At 45.2% G+C, this 21578-nt stretch overlaps 44 non-coding genes across 44 annotated transcripts; all 44 read right to left on the bottom strand.

The window, feature by feature from the left end:
* Window positions 1-296: 296 nt before the first annotated feature.
* On the bottom strand, window positions 297-415 carry LOC134118336 (5S ribosomal RNA). The gene has a single exon (XR_009949894.1). It is a non-coding gene; the product is annotated as a 5S ribosomal RNA (ribosomal RNA).
* A 339-nt stretch (window positions 416-754) lies between these two features.
* On the bottom strand, window positions 755-873 carry LOC134118335 (5S ribosomal RNA). The gene has a single exon (XR_009949893.1). It is a non-coding gene; the product is annotated as a 5S ribosomal RNA (ribosomal RNA).
* Window positions 874-1269: 396 nt separating this feature from the next.
* On the bottom strand, window positions 1270-1388 carry LOC134118333 (5S ribosomal RNA). The gene has a single exon (XR_009949891.1). It is a non-coding gene; the product is annotated as a 5S ribosomal RNA (ribosomal RNA).
* A 339-nt stretch (window positions 1389-1727) lies between these two features.
* LOC134118332 (5S ribosomal RNA) lies at window positions 1728-1846 on the bottom strand. Its single transcript, XR_009949890.1, has one exon. It is a non-coding gene; the product is annotated as a 5S ribosomal RNA (ribosomal RNA).
* Window positions 1847-2242: 396 nt separating this feature from the next.
* On the bottom strand, window positions 2243-2361 carry LOC134118959 (5S ribosomal RNA). The gene has a single exon (XR_009950520.1). It is a non-coding gene; the product is annotated as a 5S ribosomal RNA (ribosomal RNA).
* A 339-nt stretch (window positions 2362-2700) lies between these two features.
* On the bottom strand, window positions 2701-2819 carry LOC134118331 (5S ribosomal RNA). Its single transcript, XR_009949889.1, has one exon. It is a non-coding gene; the product is annotated as a 5S ribosomal RNA (ribosomal RNA).
* A 339-nt stretch (window positions 2820-3158) lies between these two features.
* LOC134118330 (5S ribosomal RNA) lies at window positions 3159-3277 on the bottom strand. The gene has a single exon (XR_009949888.1). It is a non-coding gene; the product is annotated as a 5S ribosomal RNA (ribosomal RNA).
* A 396-nt stretch (window positions 3278-3673) lies between these two features.
* Window positions 3674-3792, bottom strand: LOC134118329 (5S ribosomal RNA). The gene has a single exon (XR_009949887.1). It is a non-coding gene; the product is annotated as a 5S ribosomal RNA (ribosomal RNA).
* A 339-nt stretch (window positions 3793-4131) lies between these two features.
* Window positions 4132-4250, bottom strand: LOC134118328 (5S ribosomal RNA). Its single transcript, XR_009949886.1, has one exon. It is a non-coding gene; the product is annotated as a 5S ribosomal RNA (ribosomal RNA).
* Window positions 4251-4646: 396 nt separating this feature from the next.
* LOC134118327 (5S ribosomal RNA) lies at window positions 4647-4765 on the bottom strand. Its single transcript, XR_009949885.1, has one exon. It is a non-coding gene; the product is annotated as a 5S ribosomal RNA (ribosomal RNA).
* A 339-nt stretch (window positions 4766-5104) lies between these two features.
* LOC134119075 (5S ribosomal RNA) lies at window positions 5105-5223 on the bottom strand. Its single transcript, XR_009950636.1, has one exon. It is a non-coding gene; the product is annotated as a 5S ribosomal RNA (ribosomal RNA).
* A 396-nt stretch (window positions 5224-5619) lies between these two features.
* Window positions 5620-5738, bottom strand: LOC134118326 (5S ribosomal RNA). Its single transcript, XR_009949884.1, has one exon. It is a non-coding gene; the product is annotated as a 5S ribosomal RNA (ribosomal RNA).
* Window positions 5739-6077: 339 nt separating this feature from the next.
* Window positions 6078-6196, bottom strand: LOC134118325 (5S ribosomal RNA). Its single transcript, XR_009949883.1, has one exon. It is a non-coding gene; the product is annotated as a 5S ribosomal RNA (ribosomal RNA).
* A 339-nt stretch (window positions 6197-6535) lies between these two features.
* On the bottom strand, window positions 6536-6654 carry LOC134118324 (5S ribosomal RNA). Its single transcript, XR_009949882.1, has one exon. It is a non-coding gene; the product is annotated as a 5S ribosomal RNA (ribosomal RNA).
* A 396-nt stretch (window positions 6655-7050) lies between these two features.
* On the bottom strand, window positions 7051-7169 carry LOC134118322 (5S ribosomal RNA). The gene has a single exon (XR_009949880.1). It is a non-coding gene; the product is annotated as a 5S ribosomal RNA (ribosomal RNA).
* Window positions 7170-7508: 339 nt separating this feature from the next.
* LOC134118321 (5S ribosomal RNA) lies at window positions 7509-7627 on the bottom strand. Its single transcript, XR_009949879.1, has one exon. It is a non-coding gene; the product is annotated as a 5S ribosomal RNA (ribosomal RNA).
* A 396-nt stretch (window positions 7628-8023) lies between these two features.
* LOC134119122 (5S ribosomal RNA) lies at window positions 8024-8142 on the bottom strand. Its single transcript, XR_009950684.1, has one exon. It is a non-coding gene; the product is annotated as a 5S ribosomal RNA (ribosomal RNA).
* A 339-nt stretch (window positions 8143-8481) lies between these two features.
* Window positions 8482-8600, bottom strand: LOC134118320 (5S ribosomal RNA). Its single transcript, XR_009949878.1, has one exon. It is a non-coding gene; the product is annotated as a 5S ribosomal RNA (ribosomal RNA).
* Window positions 8601-8996: 396 nt separating this feature from the next.
* On the bottom strand, window positions 8997-9115 carry LOC134118319 (5S ribosomal RNA). Its single transcript, XR_009949877.1, has one exon. It is a non-coding gene; the product is annotated as a 5S ribosomal RNA (ribosomal RNA).
* Window positions 9116-9453: 338 nt separating this feature from the next.
* On the bottom strand, window positions 9454-9572 carry LOC134118318 (5S ribosomal RNA). Its single transcript, XR_009949876.1, has one exon. It is a non-coding gene; the product is annotated as a 5S ribosomal RNA (ribosomal RNA).
* Window positions 9573-9911: 339 nt separating this feature from the next.
* On the bottom strand, window positions 9912-10030 carry LOC134118317 (5S ribosomal RNA). The gene has a single exon (XR_009949875.1). It is a non-coding gene; the product is annotated as a 5S ribosomal RNA (ribosomal RNA).
* A 396-nt stretch (window positions 10031-10426) lies between these two features.
* On the bottom strand, window positions 10427-10545 carry LOC134118316 (5S ribosomal RNA). The gene has a single exon (XR_009949874.1). It is a non-coding gene; the product is annotated as a 5S ribosomal RNA (ribosomal RNA).
* A 339-nt stretch (window positions 10546-10884) lies between these two features.
* LOC134118315 (5S ribosomal RNA) lies at window positions 10885-11003 on the bottom strand. The gene has a single exon (XR_009949873.1). It is a non-coding gene; the product is annotated as a 5S ribosomal RNA (ribosomal RNA).
* A 396-nt stretch (window positions 11004-11399) lies between these two features.
* On the bottom strand, window positions 11400-11518 carry LOC134119120 (5S ribosomal RNA). The gene has a single exon (XR_009950682.1). It is a non-coding gene; the product is annotated as a 5S ribosomal RNA (ribosomal RNA).
* A 339-nt stretch (window positions 11519-11857) lies between these two features.
* Window positions 11858-11976, bottom strand: LOC134118314 (5S ribosomal RNA). Its single transcript, XR_009949872.1, has one exon. It is a non-coding gene; the product is annotated as a 5S ribosomal RNA (ribosomal RNA).
* Window positions 11977-12372: 396 nt separating this feature from the next.
* Window positions 12373-12491, bottom strand: LOC134118313 (5S ribosomal RNA). Its single transcript, XR_009949871.1, has one exon. It is a non-coding gene; the product is annotated as a 5S ribosomal RNA (ribosomal RNA).
* A 338-nt stretch (window positions 12492-12829) lies between these two features.
* LOC134118311 (5S ribosomal RNA) lies at window positions 12830-12948 on the bottom strand. The gene has a single exon (XR_009949869.1). It is a non-coding gene; the product is annotated as a 5S ribosomal RNA (ribosomal RNA).
* Window positions 12949-13344: 396 nt separating this feature from the next.
* On the bottom strand, window positions 13345-13463 carry LOC134118958 (5S ribosomal RNA). Its single transcript, XR_009950519.1, has one exon. It is a non-coding gene; the product is annotated as a 5S ribosomal RNA (ribosomal RNA).
* Window positions 13464-13802: 339 nt separating this feature from the next.
* On the bottom strand, window positions 13803-13921 carry LOC134118310 (5S ribosomal RNA). The gene has a single exon (XR_009949868.1). It is a non-coding gene; the product is annotated as a 5S ribosomal RNA (ribosomal RNA).
* A 339-nt stretch (window positions 13922-14260) lies between these two features.
* On the bottom strand, window positions 14261-14379 carry LOC134118309 (5S ribosomal RNA). Its single transcript, XR_009949867.1, has one exon. It is a non-coding gene; the product is annotated as a 5S ribosomal RNA (ribosomal RNA).
* A 396-nt stretch (window positions 14380-14775) lies between these two features.
* LOC134118308 (5S ribosomal RNA) lies at window positions 14776-14894 on the bottom strand. Its single transcript, XR_009949866.1, has one exon. It is a non-coding gene; the product is annotated as a 5S ribosomal RNA (ribosomal RNA).
* Window positions 14895-15233: 339 nt separating this feature from the next.
* On the bottom strand, window positions 15234-15352 carry LOC134118307 (5S ribosomal RNA). Its single transcript, XR_009949865.1, has one exon. It is a non-coding gene; the product is annotated as a 5S ribosomal RNA (ribosomal RNA).
* A 396-nt stretch (window positions 15353-15748) lies between these two features.
* On the bottom strand, window positions 15749-15867 carry LOC134118306 (5S ribosomal RNA). The gene has a single exon (XR_009949864.1). It is a non-coding gene; the product is annotated as a 5S ribosomal RNA (ribosomal RNA).
* A 396-nt stretch (window positions 15868-16263) lies between these two features.
* LOC134118305 (5S ribosomal RNA) lies at window positions 16264-16382 on the bottom strand. Its single transcript, XR_009949863.1, has one exon. It is a non-coding gene; the product is annotated as a 5S ribosomal RNA (ribosomal RNA).
* A 338-nt stretch (window positions 16383-16720) lies between these two features.
* LOC134118304 (5S ribosomal RNA) lies at window positions 16721-16839 on the bottom strand. Its single transcript, XR_009949862.1, has one exon. It is a non-coding gene; the product is annotated as a 5S ribosomal RNA (ribosomal RNA).
* Window positions 16840-17235: 396 nt separating this feature from the next.
* Window positions 17236-17354, bottom strand: LOC134118957 (5S ribosomal RNA). The gene has a single exon (XR_009950518.1). It is a non-coding gene; the product is annotated as a 5S ribosomal RNA (ribosomal RNA).
* A 339-nt stretch (window positions 17355-17693) lies between these two features.
* On the bottom strand, window positions 17694-17812 carry LOC134118303 (5S ribosomal RNA). The gene has a single exon (XR_009949861.1). It is a non-coding gene; the product is annotated as a 5S ribosomal RNA (ribosomal RNA).
* A 339-nt stretch (window positions 17813-18151) lies between these two features.
* Window positions 18152-18270, bottom strand: LOC134118302 (5S ribosomal RNA). Its single transcript, XR_009949860.1, has one exon. It is a non-coding gene; the product is annotated as a 5S ribosomal RNA (ribosomal RNA).
* Window positions 18271-18666: 396 nt separating this feature from the next.
* LOC134118300 (5S ribosomal RNA) lies at window positions 18667-18785 on the bottom strand. The gene has a single exon (XR_009949858.1). It is a non-coding gene; the product is annotated as a 5S ribosomal RNA (ribosomal RNA).
* A 339-nt stretch (window positions 18786-19124) lies between these two features.
* LOC134118299 (5S ribosomal RNA) lies at window positions 19125-19243 on the bottom strand. The gene has a single exon (XR_009949857.1). It is a non-coding gene; the product is annotated as a 5S ribosomal RNA (ribosomal RNA).
* A 396-nt stretch (window positions 19244-19639) lies between these two features.
* Window positions 19640-19758, bottom strand: LOC134118298 (5S ribosomal RNA). Its single transcript, XR_009949856.1, has one exon. It is a non-coding gene; the product is annotated as a 5S ribosomal RNA (ribosomal RNA).
* A 396-nt stretch (window positions 19759-20154) lies between these two features.
* LOC134118297 (5S ribosomal RNA) lies at window positions 20155-20273 on the bottom strand. Its single transcript, XR_009949855.1, has one exon. It is a non-coding gene; the product is annotated as a 5S ribosomal RNA (ribosomal RNA).
* Window positions 20274-20612: 339 nt separating this feature from the next.
* LOC134118296 (5S ribosomal RNA) lies at window positions 20613-20731 on the bottom strand. The gene has a single exon (XR_009949854.1). It is a non-coding gene; the product is annotated as a 5S ribosomal RNA (ribosomal RNA).
* Window positions 20732-21127: 396 nt separating this feature from the next.
* LOC134118295 (5S ribosomal RNA) lies at window positions 21128-21246 on the bottom strand. The gene has a single exon (XR_009949853.1). It is a non-coding gene; the product is annotated as a 5S ribosomal RNA (ribosomal RNA).
* Between the last annotated feature and the right edge of the window lie 332 nt (window positions 21247-21578).

Raw genomic sequence — 21578 nt, 5'->3', positions numbered from 1 at the left:
TTATGTCACGCCTGCCGTTGGCATCTTTGTGTGGGTTAAATAAGGGTATGCAAAGAAGGCTGTGACATCCTATGCCGAAAATTGGATGGACTAGAGAAGACCCGCCCAGGAGTCCCAGCCAATCGGTGGATGGCCATTGCAGTCCCCGCCACCTCAAATGGCCTGACGATGGTATGGACGTAAGCCACCTTTCATCTTCTTCCTATTGCATCTCTTCTACAATGTGAAATGCTTTTTACAATTGTGTAGGTGTACAATCTGCGGCGCTGGGCGGCTTTCGGAGAGAGAAGTGAAAAAGCTTACGGCACCTGGGATTCCCAGGCGGTCTTCCATCCAGGTACTAACCAGGCCCTGCTCTGCTTAGCTTCCGAGATCAGACGAGATCGGGCGGAACCAGAGAGGTATGGCCGTAAGCTGCTCTTTATCTTTTTCCTAATCCTTTATAATGCGTCAAAAAATTATGTCACGCCTGCCGTTGGCATCTTTGTGTGGGTTAAATAAGGGTATGCAAAGAAGGCTGTGACATCCTAAGCCGAAAATTGGATGGACTAGAGAAGACCCGCCCAGGAGTCCCAGCCAATCGGTGGATGGCCATTGCAGTCCCCGCCACCTCAAATGGCCTGACGATGGTATGGACGTAAGCCACCTTTCATCTTCTTCCTATTGCATCTCTTCTACAATGTGAAATGCTTTTTACAATTGTGTAGGTGTACAATCTGCGGCGCTGGGCGGCTTTCGGAGAGAGAAGTGAAAAAGCTTACGGCACCTGGGATTCCCAGGCGGTCTTCCATCCAGGTACTAACCAGGCCCTGCTCTGCTTAGCTTCCGAGATCAGACGAGATCGGGCGGAACCAGAGAGGTATGGCCGTAAGCTGCTTTTTACCTTTTTCCTAATCCTTTAAAACGTGTCAAAGATAATCAGAAGAGTTTCTTTTTCTAAAATTGAAGCAGTTCTTAGGATTGGCAAGAGAGGTTCCTAAAACCTGAAGGTAACTTTACTTTTCTTCACTGGCAATTCTAACATGTTGGGTTAGCACCTGTATTTCAACGGCTAAATTACAAACAAAAGTATGCCAATTGTTAAATGTGGATCAACACTAATTTAGCAACCATGAAACGGAATCATTTTTGATTATATTGTCTAAGTTCCTTATATATCCAACGTTAAAACAACACTAAACATGCATCTCTTCGACAATGTGATATACTTTTTGTAATTTGTAGGTGTACAATCTGCGGCGCTCGGCGGCTTCCAGAGAGAAGTGAAAAAGCTTACGGCACCTGGGATTCCCAGGCGGTCTTCCATCCAGGTACTAACCAGGCCCTGCTCTGCTTAGCTTCCGAGATCAGACGAGATCGGGCGGAACCAGAGAGGTATGGCCGTAAGCTGCTCTTTATCTTTTTCCTAATCCTTTATAATGCGTCAAAAAATTATGTCACGCCTGCCGTTGGCATCTTTGTGTGGGTTAAATAAGGGTATGCAAAGAAGGCTGTGACATCCTATGCCGAAAATTGGATGGACTAGAGAAGACCCGCCCAGGAGTCCCAGCCAATCGGTGGATGGCCATTGCAGTCCCCGCCACCTCAAATGGCCTGACGATGGTACGGACGTAAGCCACCTTTCATCTTCTTCCTATTGCATCTCTTCTACAATGTGAAATGCTTTTTACAATTGTGTAGGTGTACAATCTGCGGCGCTGGGCGGCTTTCGGAGAGAGAAGTGAAAAAGCTTACGGCACCTGGGATTCCCAGGCGGTCTTCCATCCAGGTACTAACCAGGCCCTGCTCTGCTTAGCTTCCGAGATCAGACGAGATCGGGCGGAACCAGAGAGGTATGGCCGTAAGCTGCTTTTTACCTTTTTCCTAATCCTTTAAAACGTGTCAAAGATAATCAGAAGAGTTTCTTTTTCTAAAATTGAAGCAGTTCTTAGGATTGGCAAGAGAGGTTCCTAAAACCTGAAGGTAACTTTACTTTTCTTCACTGGCAATTCTAACATGTTGGGTTAGCACCTGTATTTCAACGGCTAAATTACAAACAAAAGTATGCCAATTGTTAAATGTTGATCAACACTAATTTAGCAACCATGAAACGGAATCATTTTTGATTATATTGTCTAAGTTCCTTATATATCCAACGTTAAAACAACACTAAACATGCATCTCTTCGACAATGTGATATACTTTTTGTAATTTGTAGGTGTACAATCTGCGGCGCTCGGCGGCTTCCAGAGAGAAGTGAAAAAGCTTACGGCACCTGGGATTCCCAGGCGGTCTTCCATCCAGGTACTAACCAGGCCCTGTTCTGCTTAGCTTCCGAGATCAGACGAGATCGGGCGGAACCAGAGAGGTATGGCCGTAAGCTGCTCTTTATCTTTTTCCTAATCCTTTATAATGCGTCAAAAAATTATGTCACGCCTGCCGTTGGCATCTTTGTGTGGGTTAAATAAGGGTATGCAAAGAAGGCTGTGACATCCTATGCCGAAAATTGGATGGACTAGAGAAGACCCGCCCAGGAGTCCCAGCCAATCGGTGGATGGCCATTGCAGTCCCCGCCACCTCAAATGGCCTGACGATGGTATGGACGTAAGCCACCTTTCATCTTCTTCCTATTGCATCTCTTCTACAATGTGAAATGCTTTTTACAATTGTGTAGGTGTACAATCTGCGGCGCTGGGCGGCTTTCGGAGAGAGAAGTGAAAAAGCTTACGGCACCTGGGATTCCCAGGCGGTCTTCCATCCAGGTACTAACCAGGCCCTGCTCTGCTTAGCTTCCGAGATCAGACGAGATCGGGCGGAACCAGAGAGGTATGGCCGTAAGCTGCTCTTTATCTTTTTCCTAATCCTTTATAATGCGTCAAAAAATTATGTCACGCCTGCCGTTGGCATCTTTGTGTGGGTTAAATAAGGGTATGCAAAGAAGGCTGTGACATCCTAAGCCGAAAATTGGATGGACTAGAGAAGACCCGCCCAGGAGTCCCAGCCAATCGGTGGATGGCCATTGCAGTCCCCGCCACCTCAAATGGCCTGACGATGGTATGGACGTAAGCCACCTTTCATCTTCTTCCTATTGCATCTCTTCTACAATGTGAAATGCTTTTTACAATTGTGTAGGTGTACAATCTGCGGCGCTGGGCGGCTTTCGGAGAGAGAAGTGAAAAAGCTTACGGCACCTGGGATTCCCAGGCGGTCTTCCATCCAGGTACTAACCAGGCCCTGCTCTGCTTAGCTTCCGAGATCAGACGAGATCGGGCGGAACCAGAGAGGTATGGCCGTAAGCTGCTTTTTACCTTTTTCCTAATCCTTTAAAACGTGTCAAAGATAATCAGAAGAGTTTCTTTTTCTAAAATTGAAGCAGTTCTTAGGATTGGCAAGAGAGGTTCCTAAAACCTGAAGGTAACTTTACTTTTCTTCACTGGCAATTCTAACATGTTGGGTTAGCACCTGTATTTCAACGGCTAAATTACAAACAAAAGTATGCCAATTGTTAAATGTTGATCAACACTAATTTAGCAACCATGAAACGGAATCATTTTTGATTATATTGTCTAAGTTCCTTATATATCCAACGTTAAAACAACACTAAACATGCATCTCTTCGACAATGTGATATACTTTTTGTAATTTGTAGGTGTACAATCTGCGGCGCTCGGCGGCTTCCAGAGAGAAGTGAAAAAGCTTACGGCACCTGGGATTCCCAGGCGGTCTTCCATCCAGGTACTAACCAGGCCCTGCTCTGCTTAGCTTCCGAGATCAGACGAGATCGGGCGGAACCAGAGAGGTATGGCCGTAAGCTGCTCTTTATCTTTTTCCTAATCCTTTATAATGCGTCAAAAAATTATGTCACGCCTGCCGTTGGCATCTTTGTGTGGGTTAAATAAGGGTATGCAAAGAAGGCTGTGACATCCTATGCCGAAAATTGGATGGACTAGAGAAGACCCGCCCAGGAGTCCCAGCCAATCGGTGGATGGCCATTGCAGTCCCCGCCACCTCAAATGGCCTGACGATGGTACGGACGTAAGCCACCTTTCATCTTCTTCCTATTGCATCTCTTCTACAATGTGAAATGCTTTTTACAATTGTGTAGGTGTACAATCTGCGGCGCTGGGCGGCTTTCGGAGAGAGAAGTGAAAAAGCTTACGGCACCTGGGATTCCCAGGCGGTCTTCCATCCAGGTACTAACCAGGCCCTGCTCTGCTTAGCTTCCGAGATCAGACGAGATCGGGCGGAACCAGAGAGGTATGGCCGTAAGCTGCTTTTTATCTTTTTCCTAATCCTTTAAAACGTGTCAAAGATAATCAGAAGAGTTTGTTTTTCTAAAATTGAAGCAGTTCTTAGGATTGGCAAGAGAGGTTCCTAAAACCTGAAGGTAACTTTACTTTTCTTCACTGGCAATTCTAACATGTTGGGTTAGCACCTGTATTTGAACGGCTAAATTACAAACAAAAGTATGCCAATTGTTAAATGTTGATCAACACTAATTTAGCAACCATGAAACGGAATCATTTTTGATGATATTGTCTAAGTTCCTTATATATCCAACGTTAAAACAACACTAAACATGCATCTCTTCGACAATGTGATATACTTTTTGTAATTTGTAGGTGTACAATCTGCGGCGCTCGGCGGCTTCCAGAGAGAAGTGAAAAAGCTTACGGCACCTGGGATTCCCAGGCGGTCTTCCATCCAGGTACTAACCAGGCCCTGCTCTGCTTAGCTTCCGAGATCAGACGAGATCGGGCGGAACCAGAGAGGTATGGCCGTAAGCTGCTTTTTATCTTTTTCCTAATCCTTTATAATGCGTCAAAAAATTATGTCACGCCTGCCGTTGGCATCTTTGTGTGGGTTAAATAAGGGTATGCAAAGAAGGCTGTGACATCCTATGCCGAAAATTGGATGGACTAGAGAAGACCCGCCCAGGAGTCCCAGCCAATCGGTGGATGGCCATTGCAGTCCCCGCCACCTCAAATGGCCTGACGATGGTATGGACGTAAGCCACCTTTCATCTTCTTCCTATTGCATCTCTTCTACAATGTGAAATGCTTTTTACAATTGTGTAGGTGTACAATCTGCGGCGCTGGGCGGCTTTCGGAGAGAGAAGTGAAAAAGCTTACGGCACCTGGGATTCCCAGGCGGTCTTCCATCCAGGTACTAACCAGGCCCTGCTCTGCTTAGCTTCCGAGATCAGACGAGATCGGGCGGAACCAGAGAGGTATGGCGGTAAGCTGCTTTTTACCTTTTTCCTAATCCTTTAAAACGTGTCAAAGATAATCAGAAGAGTTTCTTTTTCTAAAATTGAAGCAGTTCTTAGGATTGGCAAGAGAGGTTCCTAAAACCTGAAGGTAACTTTACTTTTCTTCACTGGCAATTCTAACATGTTGGGTTAGCACCTGTATTTGAACGGCTAAATTACAAACAAAAGTATGCCAATTGTTAAATGTTGATCAACACTAATTTAGCAACCATGAAACGGAATCATTTTTGATGATATTGTCTAAGTTCCTTATATATCCAACGTTAAAACAACACTAAACATGCATCTCTTCGACAATGTGATATACTTTTTGTAATTTGTAGGTGTACAATCTGCGGCGCTCGGCGGCTTCCAGAGAGAAGTGAAAAAGCTTACGGCACCTGGGATTCCCAGGCGGTCTTCCATCCAGGTACTAACCAGGCCCTGCTCTGCTTAGCTTCCGAGATCAGACGAGATCGGGCGGAACCAGAGAGGTATGGCCGTAAGCTGCTTTTTATCTTTTTCCTAATCCTTTATAATGCGTCAAAAAATTATGTCACGCCTGCCGTTGGCATCTTTGTGTGGGTTAAATAAGGGTATGCAAAGAAGGCTGTGACATCCTATGCCGAAAATTGGATGGACTAGAGAAGACCCGCCCAGGAGTCCCAGCCAATCGGTGGATGGCCATTGCAGTCCCCGCCACCTCAAATGGCCTGACGATGGTATGGACGTAAGCCACCTTTCATCTTCTTCCTATTGCATCTCTTCTACAATGTGAAATGCTTTTTACAATTGTGTAGGTGTACAATCTGCGGCGCTGGGCGGCTTTCGGAGAGAGAAGTGAAAAAGCTTACGGCACCTGGGATTCCCAGGCGGTCTTCCATCCAGGTACTAACCAGGCCCTGCTCTGCTTAGCTTCCGAGATCAGACGAGATCGGGCGGAACCAGAGAGGTATGGCCGTAAGCTGCTCTTTATCTTTTTCCTAATCCTTTATAATGCGTCAAAAAATTATGTCACGCCTGCCGTTGGCATCTTTGTGTGGGTTAAATAAGGGTATGCAAAGAAGGCTGTGACATCCTAAGCCGAAAATTGGATGGACTAGAGAAGACCCGCCCAGGAGTCCCAGCCAATCGGTGGATGGCCATTGCAGTCCCCGCCACCTCAAATGGCCTGACGATGGTATGGACGTAAGCCACCTTTCATCTTCTTCCTATTGCATCTCTTCTACAATGTGAAATGCTTTTTACAATTGTGTAGGTGTACAATCTGCGGCGCTGGGCGGCTTTCGGAGAGAGAAGTGAAAAAGCTTACGGCACCTGGGATTCCCAGGCGGTCTTCCATCCAGGTACTAACCAGGCCCTGCTCTGCTTAGCTTCCGAGATCAGACGAGATCGGGCGGAACCAGAGAGGTATGGCCGTAAGCTGCTTTTTACCTTTTTCCTAATCCTTTAAAACGTGTCAAAGATAATCAGAAGAGTTTCTTTTTCTAAAATTGAAGCAGTTCTTAGGATTGGCAAGAGAGGTTCCTAAAACCTGAAGGTAACTTTACTTTTCTTCACTGGCAATTCTAACATGTTGGGTTAGCACCTGTATTTCAACGGCTAAATTACAAACAAAAGTATGCCAATTGTTAAATGTTGATCAACACTAATTTAGCAACCATGAAACGGAATCATTTTTGATTATATTGTCTAAGTTCCTTATATATCCAACGTTAAAACAACACTAAACATGCATCTCTTCGACAATGTGATATACTTTTTGTAATTTGTAGGTGTACAATCTGCGGCGCTCGGCGGCTTCCAGAGAGAAGTGAAAAAGCTTACGGCACCTGGGATTCCCAGGCGGTCTTCCATCCAGGTACTAACCAGGCCCTGCTCTGCTTAGCTTCCGAGATCAGACGAGATCGGGCGGAACCAGAGAGGTATGGCCGTAAGCTGCTCTTTATCTTTTTCCTAATCCTTTATAATGCGTCAAAAAATTATGTCACGCCTGCCGTTGGCATCTTTGTGTGGGTTAAATAAGGGTATGCAAAGAAGGCTGTGACATCCTATGCCGAAAATTGGATGGACTAGAGAAGACCCGCCCAGGAGTCCCAGCCAATCGGTGGATGGCCATTGCAGTCCCCGCCACCTCAAATGGCCTGACGATGGTACGGACGTAAGCCACCTTTCATCTTCTTCCTATTGCATCTCTTCTACAATGTGAAATGCTTTTTACAATTGTGTAGGTGTACAATCTGCGGCGCTGGGCGGCTTTCGGAGAGAGAAGTGAAAAAGCTTACGGCACCTGGGATTCCCAGGCGGTCTTCCATCCAGGTACTAACCAGGCCCTGCTCTGCTTAGCTTCCGAGATCAGACGAGATCGGGCGGAACCAGAGAGGTATGGCCGTAAGCTGCTTTTTACCTTTTTCCTAATCCTTTAAAACGTGTCAAAGATAATCAGAAGAGTTTCTTTTTCTAAAATTGAAGCAGTTCTTAGGATTGGCAAGAGAGGTTCCTAAAACCTGAAGGTAACTTTACTTTTCTTCACTGGCAATTCTAACATGTTGGGTTAGCACCTGTATTTCAACGGCTAAATTACAAACAAAAGTATGCCAATTGTTAAATGTTGATCAACACTAATTTAGCAACCATGAAACGGAATCATTTTTGATTATATTGTCTAAGTTCCTTATATATCCAACGTTAAAACAACACTAAACATGCATCTCTTCGACAATGTGATATACTTTTTGTAATTTGTAGGTGTACAATCTGCGGCGCTCGGCGGCTTCCAGAGAGAAGTGAAAAAGCTTACGGCACCTGGGATTCCCAGGCGGTCTTCCATCCAGGTACTAACCAGGCCCTGTTCTGCTTAGCTTCCGAGATCAGACGAGATCGGGCAGAACCAGAGAGGTATGGCCGTAAGCTGCTCTTTATCTTTTTCCTAATCCTTTATAATGCGTCAAAAAATTATGTCACGCCTGCCGTTGGCATCTTTGTGTGGGTTAAATAAGGGTATGCAAAGAAGGCTGTGACATCCTATGCCGAAAATTGGATGGACTAGAGAAGACCCGCCCAGGAGTCCCAGCCAATCGGTGGATGGCCATTGCAGTCCCCGCCACCTCAAATGGCCTGACGATGGTATGGACGTAAGCCACCTTTCATCTTCTTCCTATTGCATCTCTTCTACAATGTGAAATGCTTTTTACAATTGTGTAGGTGTACAATCTGCGGCGCTGGGCGGCTTTCGGAGAGAGAAGTGAAAAAGCTTACGGCACCTGGGATTCCCAGGCGGTCTTCCATCCAGGTACTAACCAGGCCCTGCTCTGCTTAGCTTCCGAGATCAGACGAGATCGGGCGGAACCAGAGAGGTATGGCCGTAAGCTGCTTTTTACCTTTTTCCTAATCCTTTAAAACGTGTCAAAGATAATCAGAAGAGTTTGTTTTTCTAAAATTGAAGCAGTTCTTAGGATTGGCAAGAGAGGTTCCTAAAACCTGAAGGTAACTTTACTTTTCTTCACTGGCAATTCTAACATGTTGGGTTAGCACCTGTATTTGAACGGCTAAATTACAAACAAAAGTATGCCAATTGTTAAATGTTGATCAACACTAATTTAGCAACCATGAAACGGAATCATTTTTGATGATATTGTCTAAGTTCCTTATATATCCAACGTTAAAACAACACTAAACATGCATCTCTTCGACAATGTGATATACTTTTTGTAATTTGTAGGTGTACAATCTGCGGCGCTCGGCGGCTTCCAGAGAGAAGTGAAAAAGCTTACGGCACCTGGGATTCCCAGGCGGTCTTCCATCCAGGTACTAACCAGGCCCTGCTCTGCTTAGCTTCCGAGATCAGACGAGATCGGGCGGAACCAGAGAGGTATGGCCGTAAGCTGCTTTTTATCTTTTTCCTAATCCTTTATAATGCGTCAAAAATTATGTCACGCCTGCCGTTGGCATCTTTGTGTGGGTTAAATAAGGGTATGCAAAGAAGGCTGTGACATCCTATGCCGAAAATTGGATGGACTAGAGAAGACCCGCCCAGGAGTCCCAGCCAATCGGTGGATGGCCATTGCAGTCCCCGCCACCTCAAATGGCCTGACGATGGTATGGACGTAAGCCACCTTTCATCTTCTTCCTATTGCATCTCTTCTACAATGTGAAATGCTTTTTACAATTGTGTAGGTGTACAATCTGCGGCGCTGGGCGGCTTTCGGAGAGAGAAGTGAAAAAGCTTACGGCACCTGGGATTCCCAGGCGGTCTTCCATCCAGGTACTAACCAGGCCCTGCTCTGCTTAGCTTCCGAGATCAGACGAGATCGGGCGGAACCAGAGAGGTATGGCCGTAAGCTGCTCTTTATCTTTTTCCTAATCCTTTATAATGCGTCAAAAAATTATGTCACGCCTGCCGTTGGCATCTTTGTGTGGGTTAAATAAGGGTATGCAAAGAAGGCTGTGACATCCTAAGCCGAAAATTGGATGGACTAGAGAAGACCCGCCCAGGAGTCCCAGCCAATCGGTGGATGGCCATTGCAGTCCCCGCCACCTCAAATGGCCTGACGATGGTATGGACGTAAGCCACCTTTCATCTTCTTCCTATTGCATCTCTTCTACAATGTGAAATGCTTTTTACAATTGTGTAGGTGTACAATCTGCGGCGCTGGGCGGCTTTCGGAGAGAGAAGTGAAAAAGCTTACGGCACCTGGGATTCCCAGGCGGTCTTCCATCCAGGTACTAACCAGGCCCTGCTCTGCTTAGCTTCCGAGATCAGACGAGATCGGGCGGAACCAGAGAGGTATGGCCGTAAGCTGCTTTTTACCTTTTTCCTAATCCTTTAAAACGTGTCAAAGATAATCAGAAGAGTTTCTTTTTCTAAAATTGAAGCAGTTCTTAGGATTGGCAAGAGAGGTTCCTAAAACCTGAAGGTAACTTTACTTTTCTTCACTGGCAATTCTAACATGTTGGGTTAGCACCTGTATTTCAACGGCTAAATTACAAACAAAAGTATGCCAATTGTTAAATGTTGATCAACACTAATTTAGCAACCATGAAACGGAATCATTTTTGATTATATTGTCTAAGTTCCTTATATATCCAACGTTAAAACAACACTAAACATGCATCTCTTCGACAATGTGATATACTTTTTGTAATTTGTAGGTGTACAATCTGCGGCGCTCGGCGGCTTCCAGAGAGAAGTGAAAAAGCTTACGGCACCTGGGATTCCCAGGCGGTCTTCCATCCAGGTACTAACCAGGCCCTGCTCTGCTTAGCTTCCGAGATCAGACGAGATCGGGCGGAACCAGAGAGGTATGGCCGTAAGCTGCTCTTTATCTTTTTCCTAATCCTTTATAATGCGTCAAAAAATTATGTCACGCCTGCCGTTGGCATCTTTGTGTGGGTTAAATAAGGGTATGCAAAGAAGGCTGTGACATCCTATGCCGAAAATTGGATGGACTAGAGAAGACCCGCCCAGGAGTCCCAGCCAATCGGTGGATGGCCATTGCAGTCCCCGCCACCTCAAATGGCCTGACGATGGTACGGACGTAAGCCACCTTTCATCTTCTTCCTATTGCATCTCTTCTACAATGTGAAATGCTTTTTACAATTGTGTAGGTGTACAATCTGCGGCGCTGGGCGGCTTTCGGAGAGAGAAGTGAAAAAGCTTACGGCACCTGGGATTCCCAGGCGGTCTTCCATCCAGGTACTAACCAGGCCCTGCTCTGCTTAGCTTCCGAGATCAGACGAGATCGGGCGGAACCAGAGAGGTATGGCCGTAAGCTGCTTTTTACCTTTTTCCTAATCCTTTAAAACGTGTCAAAGATAATCAGAAGAGTTTCTTTTTCTAAAATTGAAGCAGTTCTTAGGATTGGCAAGAGAGGTTCCTAAAACCTGAAGGTAACTTTACTTTTCTTCACTGGCAATTCTAACATGTTGGGTTAGCACCTGTATTTCAACGGCTAAATTACAAACAAAAGTATGCCAATTGTTAAATGTTGATCAACACTAATTTAGCAACCATGAAACGGAATCATTTTTGATTATATTGTCTAAGTTCCTTATATATCCAACGTTAAAACAACACTAAACATGCATCTCTTCGACAATGTGATATACTTTTTGTAATTTGTAGGTGTACAATCTGCGGCGCTCGGCGGCTTCCAGAGAGAAGTGAAAAAGCTTACGGCACCTGGGATTCCCAGGCGGTCTTCCATCCAGGTACTAACCAGGCCCTGTTCTGCTTAGCTTCCGAGATCAGACGAGATCGGGCAGAACCAGAGAGGTATGGCCGTAAGCTGCTCTTTATCTTTTTCCTAATCCTTTATAATGCGTCAAAAAATTATGTCACGCCTGCCGTTGGCATCTTTGTGTGGGTTAAATAAGGGTATGCAAAGAAGGCTGTGACATCCTATGCCGAAAATTGGATGGACTAGAGAAGACCCGCCCAGGAGTCCCAGCCAATCGGTGGATGGCCATTGCAGTCCCCGCCACCTCAAATGGCCTGACGATGGTATGGACGTAAGCCACCTTTCATCTTCTTCCTATTGCATCTCTTCTACAATGTGAAATGCTTTTTACAATTGTGTAGGTGTACAATCTGCGGCGCTGGGCGGCTTTCGGAGAGAGAAGTGAAAAAGCTTACGGCACCTGGGATTCCCAGGCGGTCTTCCATCCAGGTACTAACCAGGCCCTGCTCTGCTTAGCTTCCGAGATCAGACGAGATCGGGCGGAACCAGAGAGGTATGGCCGTAAGCTGCTTTTTACCTTTTTCCTAATCCTTTAAAACGTGTCAAAGATAATCAGAAGAGTTTGTTTTTCTAAAATTGAAGCAGTTCTTAGGATTGGCAAGAGAGGTTCCTAAAACCTGAAGGTAACTTTACTTTTCTTCACTGGCAATTCTAACATGTTGGGTTAGCACCTGTATTTGAACGGCTAAATTACAAACAAAAGTATGCCAATTGTTAAATGTTGATCAACACTAATTTAGCAACCATGAAACGGAATCATTTTTGATGATATTGTCTAAGTTCCTTATATATCCAACGTTAAAACAACACTAAACATGCATCTCTTCGACAATGTGATATACTTTTTGTAATTTGTAGGTGTACAATCTGCGGCGCTCGGCGGCTTCCAGAGAGAAGTGAAAAAGCTTACGGCACCTGGGATTCCCAGGCGGTCTTCCATCCAGGTACTAACCAGGCCCTGCTCTGCTTAGCTTCCGAGATCAGACGAGATCGGGCGGAACCAGAGAGGTATGGCCGTAAGCTGCTTTTTATCTTTTTCCTAATCCTTTATAATGCGTCAAAAATTATGTCACGCCTGCCGTTGGCATCTTTGTGTGGGTTAAATAAGGGTATGCAAAGAAGGCTGTGACATCCTATGCCGAAAATTGGATGGACTAGAGAAGACCCGCCCAGGAGTCCCAGCCAATCGGTGGATGGCCATTGCAGTCCCCGCCACCTCAAATGGCCTGACGATGGTATGGACGTAAGCCACCTTTCATCTTCTTCCTATTGCATCTCTTCTACAATGTGAAATGCTTTTTACAATTGTGTAGGTGTACAATCTGCGGCGCTGGGCGGCTTTCGGAGAGAGAAGTGAAAAAGCTTACGGCACCTGGGATTCCCAGGCGGTCTTCCATCCAGGTACTAACCAGGCCCTGCTCTGCTTAGCTTCCGAGATCAGACGAGATCGGGCGGAACCAGAGAGGTATGGCCGTAAGCTGCTTTTTACCTTTTTCCTAATCCTTTAAAACGTGTCAAAGATAATCAGAAGAGTTTCTTTTTCTAAAATTGAAGCAGTTCTTAGGATTGGCAAGAGAGGTTCCTAAAACCTGAAGGTAACTTTACTTTTCTTCACTGGCAATTCTAACATGTTGGGTTAGCACCTGTATTTCAACGGCTAAATTACAAACAAAAGTATGCCAATTGTTAAATGTTGATCAACACTAATTTAGCAACCGTGAAACGGAATCATTTTTGATTATATTGTCTAAGTTCCTTATATATCCAACGTTAAAACAACACTAAACATGCATCTCTTCGACAATGTGATATACTTTTTGTAATTTGTAGGTGTACAATCTGCGGCGCTCGGCGGCTTCCAGAGAGAAGTGAAAAAGCTTACGGCACCTGGGATTCCCAGGCGGTCTTCCATCCAGGTACTAACCAGGCCCTGTTCTGCTTAGCTTCCGAGATCAGACGAGATCGGGCGGAACCAGAGAGGTATGGCCGTAAGCTGCTCTTTATCTTTTTCCTAATCCTTTATAATGCGTCAAAAAATTATGTCACGCCTGCCGTTGGCATCTTTGTGTGGGTTAAATAAGGGTATGCAAAGAAGGCTGTGACATCCTATGCCGAAAATTGGATGGACTAGAGAAGACCCGCCCAGGAGTCCCAGCCAATCGGTGGATGGCCATTGCAGTCCCCGCCACCTCAAATGGCCTGACGATGGTATGGACGTAAGCCACCTTTCATCTTCTTCCTATTGCATCTCTTCTACAATGTGAAATGCTTTTTACAATTGTGTAGGTGTACAATCTGCGGCGCTGGGCGGCTTTCGGAGAGAGAAGTGAAAAAGCTTACGGCACCTGGGATTCCCAGGCGGTCTTCCATCCAGGTACTAACCAGGCCCTGCTCTGCTTAGCTTCCGAGATCAGACGAGATCGGGCGGAACCAGAGAGGTATGGCCGTAAGCTGCTCTTTATCTTTTTCCTAATCCTTTATAATGCGTCAAAAAATTATGTCACGCCTGCCGTTGGCATCTTTGTGTGGGTTAACTAAGGGTATGCAAAGAAGGCTGTGACATCCTAAGCCGAAAATTGGATGGACTAGAGAAGACCCGCCCAGGAGTCCCAGCCAATCGGTGGATGGCCATTGCAGTCCCCGCCACCTCAAATGGCCTGACGATGGTATGGACGTAAGCCACCTTTCATCTTCTTCCTATTGCATCTCTTCTACAATGTGAAATGCTTTTTACAATTGTGTAGGTGTACAATCTGCGGCGCTGGGCGGCTTTCGGAGAGAGAAGTGAAAAAGCTTACGGCACCTGGGATTCCCAGGCGGTCTTCCATCCAGGTACTAACCAGGCCCTGCTCTGCTTAGCTTCCGAGATCAGACGAGATCGGGCGGAACCAGAGAGGTATGGCCGTAAGCTGCTTTTTACCTTTTTCCTAATCCTTTAAAACGTGTCAAAGATAATCAGAAGAGTTTCTTTTTCTAAAATTGAAGCAGTTCTTAGGATTGGCAAGAGAGGTTCCTAAAACCTGAAGGTAACTTTACTTTTCTTCACTGGCAATTCTAACATGTTGGGTTAGCACCTGTATTTCAACGGCTAAATTACAAACAAAAGTATGCCAATTGTTAAATGTTGATCAACACTAATTTAGCAACCATGAAACGGAATCATTTTTGATTATATTGTCTAAGTTCCTTATATATCCAACGTTAAAACAACACTAAACATGCATCTCTTCGACAATGTGATATACTTTTTGTAATTTGTAGGTGTACAATCTGCGGCGCTCGGCGGCTTCCAGAGAGAAGTGAAAAAGCTTACGGCACCTGGGATTCCCAGGCGGTCTTCCATCCAGGTACTAACCAGGCCCTGCTCTGCTTAGCTTCCGAGATCAGACGAGATCGGGCGGAACCAGAGAGGTATGGCCGTAAGCTGCTCTTTATCTTTTTCCTAATCCTTTATAATGCGTCAAAAAATTATGTCACGCCTGCCGTTGGCATCTTTGTGTGGGTTAAATAAGGGTATGCAAAGAAGGCTGTGACATCCTATGCCGAAAATTGGATGGACTAGAGAAGACCCGCCCAGGAGTCCCAGCCAATCGGTGGATGGCCATTGCAGTCCCCGCCACCTCAAATGGCCTGACGATGGTACGGACGTAAGCCACCTTTCATCTTCTTCCTATTGCATCTCTTCTACAATGTGAAATGCTTTTTACAATTGTGTAGGTGTACAATCTGCGGCGCTGGGCGGCTTTCGGAGAGAGAAGTGAAAAAGCTTACGGCACCTGGGATTCCCAGGCGGTCTTCCATCCAGGTACTAACCAGGCCCTGCTCTGCTTAGCTTCCGAGATCAGACGAGATCGGGCGGAACCAGAGAGGTATGGCCGTAAGCTGCTTTTTATCTTTTTCCTAATCCTTTAAAACGTGTCAAAGATAATCAGAAGAGTTTGTTTTTCTAAAATTGAAGCAGTTCTTAGGATTGGCAAGAGAGGTTCCTAAAACCTGAAGGTAACTTTACTTTTCTTCACTGGCAATTCTAACATGTTGGGTTAGCACCTGTATTTGAACGGCTAAATTACAAACAAAAGTATGCCAATTGTTAAATGTTGATCAACACTAATTTAGCAACCATGAAACGGAATCATTTTTGATGATATTGTCTAAGTTCCTTATATATCCAACGTTAAAACAACACTAAACATGCATCTCTTCGACAATGTGATATACTTTTTGTAATTTGTAGGTGTACAATCTGCGGCGCTCGGCGGCTTCCAGAGAGAAGTGAAAAAGCTTACGGCACCTGGGATTCCCAGGCGGTCTTCCATCCAGGTACTAACCAGGCCCTGCTCTGCTTAGCTTCCGAGATCAGACGAGATCGGGCGGAACCAGAGAGGTATGGCCGTAAGCTGCTTTTTACCTTTTTCCTAATCCTTTAAAACGTGTCAAAGATAATCAGAAGAGTTTCTTTTTCTAAAATTGAAGCAGTTCTTAGGATTGGCAAGAGAGGTTCCTAAAACCTGAAGGTAACTTTACTTTTCTTCACTGGCAATTCTAACATGTTGGGTTAGCACCTGTATTTCAACGGCTAAATTACAAACAAAAGTATGCCAATTGTTAAATGTTGATCAACACTAATTTAGCAACCATGAAACGGAATCATTTTTGATTATATTGTCTAAGTTCCTTATATATCCAACGTTAAAACAACACTAAACATGCATCTCTTCGACAATGTGATATACTTTTTGTAATTTGTAGGTGTACAATCTGCGGCGCTCGGCGGCTTCCAGAGAGAAGTGAAAAAGCTTACGGCACCTGGGATTCCCAGGCGGTCTTCCATCCAGGTACTAACCAGGCCCTGCTCTGCTTAGCTTCCGAGATCAGACGAGATCGGGCGGAACCAGAGAGGTATGGCCGTAAGCTGCTTTTTATCTTTTTCCTAATCCTTTATAATGCGTCAAAAATTATGTCACGCCTGCCGTTGGCATCTTTGTGTGGGTTAAATAAGGGTATGCAAAGAAGGCTGTGACATCCTATGCCGAAAATTGGATGGACTAGAGAAGACCCGCCCAGGAGTCCCAGCCAATCGGTGGATGGCCATTGCAGTCCCCGCCACCTCAAATGGCCTGACGATGGTATGGACGTAAGCCACCTTTCATCTTCTTCCTATTGCATCTCTTCTACAATGTGAAATGCTTTTTACAATTGTGTAGGTGTACAATCTGCGGCGCTGGGCGGCTTTCGGAGAGAGAAGTGAAAAAGCTTACGGCACCTGGGATTCCCAGGCGGTCTTCCATCCAGGTACTAACCAGGCCCTGCTCTGCTTAGCTTCCGAGATCAGACGAGATCGGGCGGAACCAGAGAGGTATGGCCGTAAGCTGCTTTTTACCTTTTTCCTAATCCTTTAAAACGTGTCAAAGATAATCAGAAGAGTTTCTTTTTCTAAAATTGAAGCAGTTCTTAGGATTGGCAAGAGAGGTTCCTAAAACCTGAAGGTAACTTTACTTTTCTTCACTGGCAATTCTAACATGTTGGGTTAGCACCTGTATTTCAACGGCTAAATTACAAACAAAAGTATGCCAATTGTTAAATGTTGATCAACACTAATTTAGCAACCGTGAAACGGAATCATTTTTGATTATATTGTCTAAGTTCCTTATATATCCAACGTTAAAACAACACTAAACATGCATCTCTTCGACAATGTGATATACTTTTTGTAATTTGTAGGTGTACAATCTGCGGCGCTCGGCGGCTTCCAGAGAGAAGTGAAAAAGCTTACGGCACCTGGGATTCCCAGGCGGTCTTCCATCCAGGTACTAACCAGGCCCTGTTCTGCTTAGCTTCCGAGATCAGACGAGATCGGGCGGAACCAGAGAGGTATGGCCGTAAGCTGCTCTTTATCTTTTTCCTAATCCTTTATAATGCGTCAAAAAATTATGTCACGCCTGCCGTTGGCATCTTTGTGTGGGTTAAATAAGGGTATGCAAAGAAGGCTGTGACATCCTATGCCGAAAATTGGATGGACTAGAGAAGACCCGCCCAGGAGTCCCAGCCAATCGGTGGATGGCCATTGCAGTCCCCGCCACCTCAAATGGCCTGACGATGGTATGGACGTAAGCCACCTTTCATCTTCTTCCTATTGCATCTCTTCTACAATGTGAAATGCTTTTTACAATTGTGTAGGTGTACAATCTGCGGCGCTGGGCGGCTTTCGGAGAGAGAAGTGAAAAAGCTTACGGCACCTGGGATTCCCAGGCGGTCTTCCATCCAGGTACTAACCAGGCCCTGCTCTGCTTAGCTTCCGAGATCAGACGAGATCGGGCGGAACCAGAGAGGTATGGCCGTAAGCTGCTCTTTATCTTTTTCCTAATCCTTTATAATGCGTCAAAAAATTATGTCACGCCTGCCGTTGGCATCTTTGTGTGGGTTAACTAAGGGTATGCAAAGAAGGCTGTGACATCCTAAGCCGAAAATTGGATGGACTAGAGAAGACCCGCCCAGGAGTCCCAGCCAATCGGTGGATGGCCATTGCAGTCCCCGCCACCTCAAATGGCCTGACGATGGTATGGACGTAAGCCACCTTTCATCTTCTTCCTATTGCATCTCTTCTACAATGTGAAATGCTTTTTACAATTGTGTAGGTGTACAATCTGCGGCGCTGGGCGGCTTTCGGAGAGAGAAGTGAAAAAGCTTACGGCACCTGGGATTCCCAGGCGGTCTTCCATCCAGGTACTAACCAGGCCCTGCTCTGCTTAGCTTCCGAGATCAGACGAGATCGGGCGGAACCAGAGAGGTATGGCCGTAAGCTGCTTTTTACCTTTTTCCTAATCCTTTAAAACGTGTCAAAGATAATCAGAAGAGTTTCTTTTTCTAAAATTGAAGCAGTTCTTAGGATTGGCAAGAGAGGTTCCTAAAACCTGAAGGTAACTTTACTTTTCTTCACTGGCAATTCTAACATGTTGGGTTAGCACCTGTATTTCAACGGCTAAATTACAAACAAAAGTATGCCAATTGTTAAATGTTGATCAACACTAATTTAGCAACCATGAAACGGAATCATTTTTGATTATATTGTCTAAGTTCCTTATATATCCAACGTTAAAACAACACTAAACATGCATCTCTTCGACAATGTGATATACTTTTTGTAATTTGTAGGTGTACAATCTGCGGCGCTCGGCGGCTTCCAGAGAGAAGTGAAAAAGCTTACGGCACCTGGGATTCCCAGGCGGTCTTCCATCCAGGTACTAACCAGGCCCTGCTCTGCTTAGCTTCCGAGATCAGACGAGATCGGGCGGAACCAGAGAGGTATGGCCGTAAGCTGCTCTTTATCTTTTTCCTAATCCTTTATAATGCGTCAAAAAATTATGTCACGCCTGCCGTTGGCATCTTTGTGTGGGTTAAATAAGGGTATGCAAAGAAGGCTGTGACATCCTATGCCGAAAATTGGATGGACTAGAGAAGACCCGCCCAGGAGTCCCAGCCAATCGGTGGATGGCCATTGCAGTCCCCGCCACCTCAAATGGCCTGACGATGGTACGGACGTAAGCCACCTTTCATCTTCTTCCTATTGCATCTCTTCTACAATGTGAAATGCTTTTTACAATTGTGTAGGTGTACAATCTGCGGCGCTGGGCGGCTTTCGGAGAGAGAAGTGAAAAAGCTTACGGCACCTGGGATTCCCAGGCGGTCTTCCATCCAGGTACTAACCAGGCCCTGCTCTGCTTAGCTTCCGAGATCAGACGAGATCGGGCGGAACCAGAGAGGTATGGCCGTAAGCTGCTTTTTATCTTTTTCCTAATCCTTTAAAACGTGTCAAAGATAATCAGAAGAGTTTGTTTTTCTAAAATTGAAGCAGTTCTTAGGATTGGCAAGAGAGGTTCCTAAAACCTGAAGGTAACTTTACTTTTCTTCACTGGCAATTCTAACATGTTGGGTTAGCACCTGTATTTGAACGGCTAAATTACAAACAAAAGTATGCCAATTGTTAAATGTTGATCAACACTAATTTAGCAACCATGAAACGGAATCATTTTTGATGATATTGTCTAAGTTCCTTATATATCCAACGTTAAAACAACACTAAACATGCATCTCTTCGACAATGTGATATACTTTTTGTAATTTGTAGGTGTACAATCTGCGGCGCTCGGCGGCTTCCAGAGAGAAGTGAAAAAGCTTACGGCACCTGGGATTCCCAGGCGGTCTTCCATCCAGGTACTAACCAGGCCCTGCTCTGCTTAGCTTCCGAGATCAGACGAGATCGGGCGGAACCAGAGAGGTATGGCCGTAAGCTGCTTTTTACCTTTTTCCTAATCCTTTAAAACGTGTCAAAGATAATCAGAAGAGTTTCTTTTTCTAAAATTGAAGCAGTTCTTAGGATTGGCAAGAGAGGTTCCTAAAACCTGAAGGTAACTTTACTTTTCTTCACTGGCAATTCTAACATGTTGGGTTAGCACCTGTATTTCAACGGCTAAATTACAAACAAAAGTATGCCAATTGTTAAATGTTGATCAACACTAATTTAGCAACCATGAAACGGAATCATTTTTGATTATATTGTCTAAGTTCCTTATATATCCAACGTTAAAACAACACTAAACATGCATCTCTTCGACAATGTGATATACTTTTTGTAATTTGTAGGTGTACAATCTGCGGCGCTCGGCGGCTTCCAGAGAGAAGTGAAAAAGCTTACGGCACCTGGGATTCCCAGGCGGTCTTCCATCCAGGTACTAACCAGGCCCTGCTCTGCTTAGCTTCCGAGATCAGACGAGATCGGGCGGAACCAGAGAGGTATGGCCGTAAGCTGCTCTTTATCTTTTTCCTAATCCTTTATAATGCGTCAAAAAATTATGTCACGCCTGCCGTTGGCATCTTTGTGTGGGTTAAATAAGGGTATGCAAAGAAGGCTGTGACATCCTATGCCGAAAATTGGATGGACTAGAGAAGACCCGCCCAGGAGTCCCAGCCAATCGGTGGATGGCCATTGCAGTCCCCGCCACCTCAAATGGCCTGACGATGGTACGGACGTAAGCCACCTTTCATCTTCTTCCTATTGCATCTCTTCTACAATGTGAAATGCTTTTTACAATTGTGTAGGTGTACAATCTGCGGCGCTGGGCGGCTTTCGGAGAGAGAAGTGAAAAAGCTTACGGCACCTGGGATTCCCAGGCGGTCTTCCATCCAGGTACTAACCAGGCCCTGCTCTGCTTAGCTTCCGAGATCAGACGAGATCGGGCGGAACCAGAGAGGTATGGCCGTAAGCTGCTTTTTATCTTTTTCCTAATCCTTTAAAACGTGTCAAAGATAATCAGAAGAGTTTGTTTTTCTAAAATTGAAGCAGTTCTTAGGATTGGCAAGAGAGGTTCCTAAAACCTGAAGGTAACTTTACTTTTCTTCACTGGCAATTCTAACATGTTGGGTTAGCACCTGTATTTGAACGGCTAAATTACAAACAAAAGTATGCCAATTGTTAAATGTTGATCAACACTAATTTAGCAACCATGAAACGGAATCATTTTTGATGATATTGTCTAAGTTCCTTATATATCCAACGTTAAAACAACACTAAACATGCATCTCTTCGACAATGTGATATACTTTTTGTAATTTGTAGGTGTACAATCTGCGGCGCTCGGCGGCTTCCAGAGAGAAGTGAAAAAGCTTACGGCACCTGGGATTCCCAGGCGGTCTTCCATCCAGGTACTAACCAGGCCCTGCTCTGCTTAGCTTCCGAGATCAGACGAGATCGGGCGGAACCAGAGAGGTATGGCCGTAAGCTGCTTTTTATCTTTTTCCTAATCCTTTATAATGCGTCAAAAAATTATGTCACGCCTGCCGTTGGCATCTTTGTGTGGGTTAAATAAGGGTATGCAAAGAAGGCTGTGACATCCTATGCCGAAAATTGGATGGACTAGAGAAGACCCGCCCAGGAGTCCCAGCCAATCGGTGGATGGCCATTGCAGTCCCCGCCACCTCAAATGGCCTGACGATGGTATGGACGTAAGCCACCTTTCATCTTCTTCCTATTGCATCTCTTCTACAATGTGAAATGCTTTTTACAATTGTGTAGGTGTACAATCTGCGGCGCTGGGCGGCTTTCGGAGAGAGAA

This window comes from Pungitius pungitius, unplaced genomic scaffold (genome assembly GCF_949316345.1).
Source record: "Pungitius pungitius unplaced genomic scaffold, fPunPun2.1 scaffold_24, whole genome shotgun sequence".
NCBI classification, from domain to species: domain Eukaryota; kingdom Metazoa; phylum Chordata; class Actinopteri; order Perciformes; family Gasterosteidae; genus Pungitius; species Pungitius pungitius.
This window is presented reverse-complemented; position numbering and strand designations above follow the sequence as displayed.